Source organism: Dermacentor silvarum, chromosome 5 (assembly GCF_013339745.2).
Source record: "Dermacentor silvarum isolate Dsil-2018 chromosome 5, BIME_Dsil_1.4, whole genome shotgun sequence".
NCBI classification, from domain to species: domain Eukaryota; kingdom Metazoa; phylum Arthropoda; class Arachnida; order Ixodida; family Ixodidae; genus Dermacentor; species Dermacentor silvarum.
The window spans coordinates 63,301,126-63,313,600 of record NC_051158.1 but is presented as its reverse complement, the minus strand read 5'-3'; positions in this window follow the sequence as shown (position 1 = coordinate 63,313,600).

The following is a 12,475-nucleotide window of genomic DNA, read 5'->3' as shown; positions in this document are numbered from 1 at the left end:
GGCACACACACGCACACACACACACACACACACACACACACACAGTCGCCGACTTACAAGTCCGGCGACTGTGTGTGTGTACCTCCTTCTAGTCCTGCGTCTAGGCTTTCGCTGGCTTTTTTTTTTTTTTTTTTGCTTTGCTCATGCCTTTTTGCGTGCTGCGCTCTTGCCGCTCAGTTTGCGTTGAAGCAATAGAGAGCACGAAGGTTACTTGGCTCGCTACTGCTGCCGCGCTTCCTCATGCCAGGGTTTTGACAGCGAGTTCCCGCATCATCGAGTGTAATGTTTTCATGTTTGCCTCTACGCGCTCACACCATATTTATTTATTTATTTATTTATTTATTTATTTATTTATTTATTAAGCGAATTTTTACAAGTTTGTGCAGCCGATAGAACTACTACCCTTACTTTGTATAGCTGCCTATTAATTTGCTATGGCAATCGATCCTCCGCCTTTCAAGCGAAACTGTGACTTTTTAACACGAAAGCGTTTTATGCTGGGGGTACACCATCTACTTCCTGTAACAGATGTGACGTCGGTGCGAACGCGTGAAAGATGTTCACTTTTGATAGGAATGGCGCCACCATCAAGGAGCGGTGAAGCATCATGACTCTAGCGAGCACCTACAGTCAGCGCTTCGGTAGTATCCGCGCAATTGAGGTTCCAACCTGGTGTAGCCTGACATATGTAGGGCGTCTCATGAGGTTTCCGCACATGGTTTGTCTTTCGTCTCTGATTAGCCTGTCACGCTTCGTCGCCTACGGAGTGCAGCATCAACATGTATCATCAGTGCCTACTGCTTCGCTTGCGATGGCAGCAACTGGGAAAATATGCGGATTAGAGCACTGCACGGGCTCTGGCCTACCCGAAAACACGGGCCGGGCCGGTTGAAGTAGCCTTCACTGCGGGTTCAGGCCGGGCCCGGCCTGAACCTGAACGCCTGAGGCGGCGGGCTCGGGTCGGGCCGGGCATGTTCTACGCGCGTTCTCGGGGCATTTCCATGCTTACACTTTCCGTCGCGGACGAAAAAAGTACAATTTGTTTATCGTCCACGAAGGCCTGCCACTCAATTTTACTTGAGTTTCACTATGGTTCAATTGAACATGCATGCATCACTGTATGCCTTGTCCAAGCTTCACGGAACTCGTTATATTGAATGCTATGTTTAGCCGGTTTCTCTATGATATAACCAAGGAATGAGTTCATTAACAATGTGATGAAATACCAGCTCATTTTAAACATGCAAACACAGTGCGAGGGAGCTAAAACGTCTGAGACTCAGCCATATTACTCAGGTCACAAATGCAGAAGCCCCATCAAACCGCTCGCATTGGCACACCTCTTGGTACACTGAGCACTCTGCCGCGCCTTCCGCACATTTTCCGCCATTCATTCGCCTTACCTCCTGACGGCGCTGTTTCACCTCCCTCTCCCTCTGTTTCGTCTCCCTCTGCCTATCTCCGGAAAGGCGGTTGCCAAAGGCGGTTTACATGTATGCAGGGGACAATGAATACATGCTTGAAGCTCGGCATTGCTTTTGGAAAACTGAAGCGTGTGTCGAAGCACTCCCAAAAGAGTGATGTTTGGAAGAAGTTCCTTATGGTTGTTGACTCTAATACTTTATCTCCAGCAGGACATGTGTAATGCAAGGAGTGCAATGCCCTTCTAAGATTTGACACCAGTAAGACCGGAACGTCTCACCTGAACAGGCACAAGTTTAAATCAAGGGGAGCATCTGCTGTGCTAACTTCCTTCTTTTCTGAAAAGGCCACGGTTACTACAAGCCTGAAAGATAGCTTGGCGACAGCGTGCGTCCGATGGTGCGCTAAAGATATGAGACCCTTCCATCTCGTGCGAGATGATAGATTTTTGAAGTTTGCGATGAGCTTGTCGCTGCCGGTGCGCGGTACAGAACCATATCCGCCAAAGAACTACTTCTGTACCCCACAACATTGTCTCGCAAGACAGCTCAAGTGGCCGGTGATTTACGACAAACGCTGAGGCCAATAATCAAGGCAGCGATGGAGGAAGGCCTTTGTTCCATTACGGTCGACATGTGGACTGACGATTATGAGAAAACGGCGTACATCACAGCCACTGCTCACTAGGTGAATTACGACTGGGAACTGAAAAGCTTGGTATTATTTACGAGTGATTTTCCTCCCGAGAAGAAGACAGGTTACAACATCCGGAAAGAGCTTGTGGGCAGATGCTCGAAGCTTAGACTGGATGAGGGCCTGCTAGAAAACGTTGTGTTTGTGACTGACCAAGGGGCAAACGGCATCAGTGCACTTCGACCCTACAAGAGGATCAGCTGCGCTGCACACGTCCTGAACACCATCCTCCGCCACACCTTTGACGGTAGCTTCTTTAATGAACATCTAGTACACGTGCATGGGCAGTTGCAAAATGTGAGGGCCGTCGTCACCTTCCTGAAGCAGAATAGGCTGGAGAGCCAGCTACCCCACGGTGTAAATCAAGCAGTGAGTACCAGGTGGAATTCAAAATTCACCATGCTGAATTCTGTGTACACGCAGTACGAGGAGGTTGAAGTGCTACTGGATTCCAGAGGAAGCTCACTAATGGAAGAAGTTGGCAAAACTACTATAAAGGAGATGATTGACTTTTGGCTCCGTTTAAGGAAGCAACCGACATGCTCGAGCAAGAGAAGAAACCTAATCTGCCCCTCGTTCTGCTTTGTCAAACAAAGCTGACGAAGCATTTGACGGTCATGCCAGCTGACGCATCGACAATACCTTTATTGAAATTGAGGGCCGTTTAATTTACGCAGGAGAAAGTGGAGATGAGTGAACTCCACAACACAGCGACGATATTGTGGCCGCCCTTCCGTAAGCTGCGCGTGCGTGAGGAAGATGAAAGACAGGGGCGTAGCCAGGGGGGGGGGGGGGCTCAACCCCCCCCCCCCCCCGAAAATTTTTCCGCACCCCCCCCCCCGCCCCACTTACCCACCCTTTGTACTCGTCGCTTCGCACTGACATACTTCAAGGAACCGGTGCTACTATCACAATTTCATTCTTGGGCGCTTCTGTTTGGGTTGGTAATTTACAGCGAATCATTTCTGCATATGGAAAAAAAACGGTCACGGTGTTTGTCAAGGCTTTGACACTCTCTGAGGTTTTGGGCGAGAATGTGGCGGCCGCATTCTGAAGCGACAAATGCGGCAGCCGCATTTTAGATGAAGGCGAAAATGCTCGAGGCCCGTTTACTTAGATTTAGGTGCACGTTAAAGACCCCAGGTGGTCGAAATTTCCGGTATACATTTCCGCCGCTTCCCTTCAGGTGCCGGTTAGGCCGCGCTCGCGCAGGATCTTAGGCTACGTTCACACTTGGTCTCGGAGCTGTCGGAAGCGGCAAAATCTTGCAAAAATCCACCCGCCTAGTCGGCAAAACAGGCAGAAAAAAAGCGGCGAGCTAAATCGGTCTCGGACCGATTTTTTCGCTATGGCGAAGCGGAAACGCGGCGGAAAGTCGTTCTGCTCGACCGGAAGCTACACTAGCATGTAAACAACCGGTCGAAATTTAATTGAACATGGCACCAAAGTGTAGGCTGTAATGCTGATCGACGCGATCAAGAACCAGCCCTTGCTCTACGACAAGAGTGGCACTAAAACGTACTTCCAGCAATACTCGCGATAGTATTCAGTGTCGCGCGACCGGAGGTGCGGCAACGAAGCCTTGGCGTGACCCAACTTTTCGCGCTTTTGCAAAGCCATGGAGGCGAACCCATCACCACCGTTTCCGAGGTGTCCGCGTCTTCCGTTTATCCATTGTCCATTTCTAGAAAACAAGTAGGTAGAAGTATAAAAGCCATTTCTTCTTCCACTTCCATGGCAGACAATAGTTAGGCAGATTCCTCGTTGGCGCTCTATAATTCTCCTCGCACGTGCACGGTATGTTGTAGAAGTCACCGGGTGCTTTTCTCGACGCGACGATAGATTGGGAGTGTATGTCTCACGTAGGACGCGCAGGCTTTGGCGAGCCCCAACACAAGGGCCAGCCAGGGTTTTAGCTTTGGTGTTCCCGTTGCCACTTTGGTGCCCTGGAGGCGCCGACAATAATACGAAATGATGAAATGTTATTGTTGCCGAGCCGCTGGGAAAGTCCGTACATCCGGAAGGAAATCAGACAGCGTTTCCAGGCATAATGCGACGTTTTATTGTCGTCTCGTAAATATATAGAAAAGGGGGGAGAGGAGGAGGTGGGAAAGAAGAAAAGGTGGCACACGGCGCAAGGGCAGCTGCCGCATGCCGATTCGGCTGACGTAAGTGATAACATTCCTTTCCCCTTAATAACCGTAGCGCTCTACCGGCTTCTTCGTACGAGTGGAACGCCGCAGTTGGGGCGGGGCTTCTGAGCTGTCCGACGTGGTACTGGAATCCAGCGCCCTCTCCTCTGTGGGCATCGGGTCTTCCTGGGGTTCGGCGGATGGGTTCCCGGATGTTTCGGCAGAACGCTTGCGCACTTGATCCGTGTGTCTGCGAACCACACCTTCATCCGTCTGAACAGTCACCAACCGGGCACCTGTGGTAGACTTGACTTTACCAGGTGTCCACTTGTCCCCGACTCCGTAGTTGCGGACGTAGATGGTGTCGCCTGGGGCGAAACTCCAGGTAGTGTCGTCGGTGGGTTTCCGCCGATGTTCTGCCTGTTTCCTGGGCGGAAAACACATGTCTAGTCTCGTCCGCAGCTTGTACCCCAAAAGCAATTCTGATGGAGACAACCCCGAAGGCTGTGGCGCGTTCCGGTACTTGCACAAAATTCTAGCCAATGCAATCCCGAGATCCACTCCAGTCATTTTCTTTAAACCGTCCTTTATAGTTCTGACGGCGCGCTCTGCCAATCCATTGCTCTGTGGATGATAAGGCGGCGTGCGAATGTGCGTGATACCGTTTCGCACCATAAAACGGTCAAACTCTGACGCGGTAAATGGCTTGCCGTTATCCGAGACCACGGTATGAGGCAGTCCGAATCTGCTAAACAACGCCCTAAGAGCGTCCACGGTGTTCTTAGCAGTGGCCTGGCGCATCGGTATAGCTTCTATCCACTTGCTGTGCGAGTCCACAATAATCAGAAGCATGGTGTTATTAACGGGCCCCGCGAAGTCTATGTGCAGTCGCGACCATTTCTCGTTCGTACTGGGCCAGCTTACAGGCTCCTGTGTCGGTGGCATGGGTAAAGCTTGTACACAGCTGCGACATTCATCCCCATGGCTTTGTCAAGACCGGGCCACCAGAAACTAGACTTTGCCACGGTCTTCATGGTTGAAACTGCCTGGTGGGCCTCGTGTAACAGTTTTAACAACCTCCAACGAGCATCTTTGGGGATTACTACCCGATGGCCCCAGAACAGTAACCCTCCTTCCACGGACAATTCATGTCGCCGTTTGTAGTATTCGGACAGTGCCACGTTTCCTACAGGCCGTGGTGATGGCCAACCCCCGATAACAAACCGGCAAACACTTGATAACATCTCGTCTGCTGCTGTCAGTGCTTTCAACTCCTGGCGTGACACCGCGGGATGGTCCCATCCGTCGATGGCGAGCACCATGTCATCGCATTCTTCAACTGCTGGTTCCGGCGCCTGCAACATTTGTGGCAAACGGCTCAGTGCATCGGAGTTGAGCATCAGTTTGCCGGGTTTAAACATCAATTTATACTTGTAAGCTCCCAGCAACAGAGCCCACCTTTGAATTCTTGCAGCGGCCATAGCCGGGGTCTGGCGATCTGCCTCCATAAGGCCTAGCAAGGGGCGGTGATCAGTGACCAGCGTGAATTCACGTCCAAGGAGGTAATCCCGGAACCGAGTAACTCCGTATACTAGCGCTAAGGCCTCGCGTTCGATCTGGGAGTATTTCCTTTCGGCTACGGTCAATGTCCGAGATCTAAATCCAATCGGTCTGTTCTCGCCATCTATGCGATGAAAAAGCACCGCACCGACGCCATGCGGCGAAGCATCACATTCCAAGAGTAGCTCCCGTTTTGGGTCAAAATGTGTTAAGACCGGTACAGCGCACAGCTTATTCCTGGCCTCTTCGAAAGCTCGCTCTTCTTTCTTGCCCCAAACCCAGTTTGCTCCTTTCTCTAAAAGCCGATATAACGGCGCGAGCAACGTAGACAGATTCGGCAAGAACTTGTTGTAAAATGTTATCTTGCCAAGAATTGACCGCAATTCGGTGACGTTTCGTGGGGCCGGAGCTAGCCTTATAGCGTCAACATTTTTTTCTAGCGGATGCAATCCCTCTGCGTCGATGCGGTGACCAAGATAAGTTACTGATGACTCAGAAAATCTACATTTGTCGGCACGAAGCTTGATGCCATGCTCCTTGAAACGATGAAGTACCGCTTCAACATTAGCATTCTGATCCCCGGCGGTGTCTGCTATTAGCACATCGTCTAGATACGCTTGGGTACCTGGCAGACCCTTTAGCACCTCCTCGATCTTGCGTTGAAATATAGCGGGTGCCGACGCTATGCCAAAGGGTAAGCGATTGTAGCAGAATAGTCCCTTGTGGGTGTTAATGACCGCCAGCTTTTTGGAGTCGTCATGAAGCGGGATTTGATTGTAAGCGTCTCGGAGGTCTAGAATGCTGAACTGCTCGCCCCCACAGAGATTACCAAATATGTCATCTATAATCGGCAATGGGTATTGTTCCACTTCGCACACGGGGTTCAAGGTGACATTAAAGTCACCACAAATCCGCACCGTCCCGTCTTTTTTCAGCACGGGTACTATGGGCGTAGCCCATTCAGAATGAGGCACGGGGGAGATTATGCCCGCCGCAACTAGCCTGTCCAGCTCTTGAGACACTTTTTCGCGAAGTGCAAATGGAACCTTCCTTGCCTTGTAAAACTTGGGGTTTGCTCCTTCTTTGACGTGTAGTCGGGCCGGAGGGCCTCTCAGCAGTCCAGTTCCGTCGGTGAACAGCTCCGCGTAGCGCTCCAGTAGTGCTGCGGACGGCGATGCAGACGTGCTTTCCGTGCTTGTTTCTTTGACGTGCAATACAGGGACGCCTTCTGCACGCAATTTCTGCAAAAGATCCCGCCCACAAAGGCTGGGGCCGTCACAATTCAGAACCGTTAGGCTACAGTTTACTGCCAAAGATTGGTAAGAAACATTCATCTTGAGCACTCCAAGTACCGGAAGCTTGCCGAGATAACATGACAACTTTATCTGTGCTTCTTGCAGCTGCGGCCATCGTTGACGGTACGTTTCATAAACTGCCCTGGGAATTACACAGACTGGCGATCCTGTGTCGATGTCCATCGTCAGATTGATGCCACCCCAATTGAAACATTTCCTGATAGGTGGAACGAAAGCTGGAGCAGTGGTCAATGACCAAATCTGCGATGCGTTGCTGTCGCTATCTTCAGTATCGTCCTTCATATGCGCTGTTAATGCTAACGCTCTGTCGCTGGTGGTTTCGGGCGAGCACATTCTGGCTAAGTGACCCTGCCGCCTACACTTGAAACATCGCCGCTTCTTTAGCCTGCACGTCGAAGCTTTGTGCCCATAGCTTCCACAACATCTGCACAGTGCTTGCGACGTTACGGGTTTCTTTTTACTCGAGCCTGGTTCACGTCGCTGGGATAATTGTAGCACATGCGTCTGCTCGTTGTCGGCCGAAATGCCTTGTGAATCAAGTTCTGCGGTTTCCGCGGAAAGAGCGAGGGCCTCAGCGTCAGCCAAAGACAAATCCTTTTTCGCTAGTAGCTGTTTCTGCAAGCTCTTGGACCTTACACCACACACTATCCGGTCCCTTATCATGTTGTCCAACATTGACGCAAATTGGCAATTATTCGCTATTTGGCGTACGGCCACAATGAATGCGTGCATAGGCTCTCCCTCTTGCTGACAGCGATGATAGAACTTGAACCGCTGGGTAATTTCATTCGGCTGTGGGTTATAGTAGCTGTTTAAGGTCGTCACAACCTCATTGTAGCTCAAAGAACTTGGCGGTAGGGGTGCAACTTTTCCACATAATACTTCAACTGTCGAAGTTCCGAGCGTGGCAACAAGCAAGGCTCTTTTCTTCGCATCTTCGGTGATACTGTTAGCTTCAAAGTACGCTTCGATTTTTACAATGTAGGGTTGCCACTTATCTCTCGTATCGTCGAAGTCTGGTAGCTTGTGGGCCATGGCTGGCGTTGGTTCCGGGCGGTGGTCAGGTCCTGAAGGAACCTTCACTTGTTTCAATCCCACATTCGTCGCCACTGTTGCCGAGCCGCTGGGAAAGTCCGTACATCCGGAAGGAAATCAGACAGCGTTTCCAGGCATAATGCAACGTTTTATTGTCGTCTCGTAAATATATAGAAAAGGGGGGAGAGGAGGAGGTGGGAAAGAAGAAAAGGTGGCACACGGCGCAAGGGCAGCTGCCGCATGCCGATTCGGCTGACGTAAGTGATAACAGTTATTACAACTTGTAAATAAAAGGTATTAAAGAAATTAATCACGCCTAAGCACCAACCTGTGACTCAGTGCTACCGCGCCCGTGTGAGGAGAATTACGGAACGCCAACGAGGAATTTACCGAAGGTCGCAGATGACACGCGAAGTTGCGCAATATGATCACTTTTGATGACGGGTGGGTCAATGAATGAACATACTGCTCTAAATAATGCGATAATGAGCGCCACCACGCCAACAAACGTACGTAGACTAGATGAATGTGGACGAAAGCGGCAGCGGCGGTAGCAAAACAAATGTGAACAACTTGGACATGCGCGGAAAAGATTTTCCGGCCGATTTGGCCTTTCCGCCCGCTTGCCGCTTCCCAAGTGTGAACATAGCCGTCTGCGCGCGAAACGTCTCTTGTTTGCGATTGCGCCCCTACGGAAGGCTGGTAGTTACTGTTGTGTTGAATCTCAAAACCAGCAATTACGCAAGGCTGGTAGTTGCTGTTGTGTTGTTGAATCCCAAACCAGCAATGTACACACGAATGGGTTGATGCCAGCAGTGAAATTCCACCGACTCGCAACAGAATGCACGAAACAGACAGCCGACAAGCATGGATTACTGTTGTGCGCAGTACAGCGTAAGTAAACTCTTGTTGCAGGCGCTGACAGTTCTCGTCGGAGTTCACGCGTCCTGAGAAATTAATTATGTTCACTATGCACTGAACAAGACCGGAGTTCATTCCTGCATCACTAGTACACCAAACAGTCGAGATTCTGTGAGGTACGAGGCCGCTTCCTGTTTGCACCGGCGTAAGTGAAGCAGAAATGAGTGGCACGCACTACTTAAAATGCGTACACATGCCATATCTATGCTGTGCGGCGAAATATTCTGTACACATTCTGAATCTGTTGACGTAAAGGCAAATGACGGCTGCACGCTCGCACACAGCGGAAGACAGAGCGGCCCATGCACTTGCCGCAGGAAAATGCAACCCTCTCGTATGAGGGAGCAGGGCGACGAATGCTTCGGAAAAAAAAAGCCTTACGCGTTCTTGCGCGTACTTAAGTTTTCTAGCGCAAAGACGCAGCGAACAAGCTATTGCTATGGGAGTAGGTATAGCCTGGTCACGCATGCATTTTCACGTGTATAGCCGGCCTTGACTTGTGAAACGCACTTCGCCACGACGAGGACGACGCCATCTACGCTTAACGAAGATTAACAATGAATGATGTCTTCTCCGATCGGGAGGGTCGTCTCAATGATGCGTTTTCGAAGACTGGTCCATTCAGTGGCGCGATGAGAGACCGTTGCTCGAAACGCCCACTGTACCTGTCGTACTTACTGTATTTACTGAGCTTACTTTACTTTTTACTTAATTTCTTCACAAGCACACGCGAGGGGGGGGGTCCCACGTCGTTGACATACATGTATAGAGTCTGCTTAAACTACCGATATTAATTATCGATCACGTCACGTAGAGAAAAGCAGACGCTTGCCCCCCCCCCCCCCCCCCCTGGTCGGGCCGGTAAACCCCCCCCCCCGAAAAAAATTTCTGGCTACGCCCCTGATGAAAGAAGCACAGTGTACGCCTCAGTGAAAGCAAGAATTGCCACCATTCCAACCAATGTCTTGCAGACTGGCGGAAACTCTGTTGAAACATGCAGCAAGAATGCTACAAAGAGGAGGTTTATCGACGATTTGGAAGAGTGGCACGACATTAGGGAACCTGAGAAACGAAGTGATTAGCTAGACAGCTATGTCCATGCCGCGGAGGTTTGTGAACACATTGAAAATTTGCTCCAGTGGGGCCAGTCCAAGAAAGACTAGTTCCTTCGCTATTCTCACCTCGCAAGGCAGATTCTGTGCATCCCTGCAGCTAGTGCAAGCAGCGAGAGAAACCTTAGCGTAGCAGGCTATGTGATGCATGAGCGCAGGACGTGCTTAAAGCCACAGTCTTATGATAATGTCCTTTTTTGCACATAGACATGTACACCCAGACAAAGTAAATTATGCTGCAAAAAACTTATAGAATACTTATTTGCAGTGACGTGATATAACAATAAACGTATATTTTTTGGCTGTCCATTACGGCTTCTGATAAATAGACGTTTTGCACGAAGTCCTCACTTAGTAGAAAAGATGGCAAAAGTATTTAATTTGCGGGGGTAAAATGCATGAGATTCGATAAATAAAGTTCGGGAAACAAAAAATCTTCGTTAAACTTTGTTTCTCTATATCAACTTTCGATTGTGTCTGCAACAATGCCAATAACTTTGATTTTCATCTTCGGTTTCTCTTGCTATGGCAACCTGCTACTAAAGTGGAGACATGGGGTTACAAATAATTTAGCATCATACAATATCTGCTCCAAAGCGCCCTTGACAATTTCCACCAATGTTCTTGCAGAAAAAGTAAATACAGTATGCCGTAGCTGAGCGAACGTTCCTCGTACCTCTATGTCTGGTGATATATTTTCACCGTGACGACGTTTTGTCAATTAAATTACTGAAGGTTAACGTCCTTGTTAGAGAAGCATGCGCCAACAAACATAGATTGGTGCGACTTCAAACACTTTGCTTTCTGCAGCACGTTCGGGCCTCCGTCGGGCCAGATTTGCAGTCGGGCAGGGCCGGGTAGGTGACATTTTTTTCGGACTCGGGCCTGGCCCGGGTATCGCTATCAGTCACGGGGCCGGGCTCGGGAGGATAAACTTTCCCAATCGCCGGGCCGGGCCCGTGCAGCGCTCTAATGCGGATCCCATGCACTCTGGGAATCGAAGTAAGCGAAGCTTTGCATGCTCTTTGCTTTGATTGACGATAATTATTGTTCTGCTTGTTGCTTCTGGTCAAGGTTCTCACCACGCTCCTCGACTTCCATGGCCGCCACGACTAGTTCCACCTCTCGCTTCTCGCACTAGAGCTCACCACGCTCTTTATCTCTCATGGCCGCCCCGCGTTGTACCACCTTTCGCGTCTGGCAGTAGTCCTCACCACGCTGCTTGTCTCCCATGGCCGCCACGCTTGTTGCTCCGCTTGTCGTTTCCTCGCCTCACGTCTTTGAGCCAACATACATTCGCGGTCTGGACTTCGTTTCGCTGCATAGCGAAGACGCTCCTGTTCCGTTCGCTTCTTTCGAGTCTGGGTGTCTTCGACGCTGAGTGCACGCTTTGGAGCCATTTTTCTGGGGGCGTGTTTACGTGGCCCTTCTGGATAATTGACCAGCACGCTGTTGAGACGCCATCTCCAAGCACTCTCTCGAGGCTATGGACGGTTGTAATGTTTACACTATCACAGCCCGGCAAGCGACCTCCATACCGCAGCACCTGTGTTTTTGTCGCAAGCACGGCACATTTCACAAACTGTGAAACACTGCCGCGGTGGCCCCGGCAGGAATGAGCAGAGGCGAGCACCATCTGGAGTTATTGCAAGGAACCCAGCGGCGCGTACGAGAAAGTACACAGCAGCAGCAACAGCGCCCGGAAAGTCGCGAGAAGAAGCAAAGAATACATTGAAGCACGCGTTCGTGATATTTCTCGCCTGTAAGTGTGTGTGTGTGCAACACGAGTCGGTGAAACACAAATAGGTTGTTTGCTGGTTTCAGCGTGTATTGTTTTTTTAGCGAGCACTCGCAGTCTATAAAGTGAATATCTTGTTTCGGGAATCCCAAGCAGCTCCAAAACACATAAGCATGCGGTGGTTTTGCATGCTCACCATGTGTTTCGGCATAATTACAGGAAAACGACGAGACTCAGTTGATCCAAATGAGCTTTGGTTTAACATCCTAGTGTATTTAGACATCCACATTTTAAGATTTAGATTTGCGCTTTCGTTTTTATTGCTGGTTAGAGGCCGGGCTATGGGCGAAAGAAATGAGATGCCAAAAATGTGTCCTACGGTTACGAGGCTTCCTAACAGGAAATTTGTGCGCAACTGTATACGTGTTTTCATTTAGCGATATATTGAGGCAAAAAAATTCGACACCGAAATCACCGAACCGACTGGGAGCGGGCCAGTGCCGTCAGCGTGTTCACAGAGAGAGGGGCAGTATGGAAACACTGGCA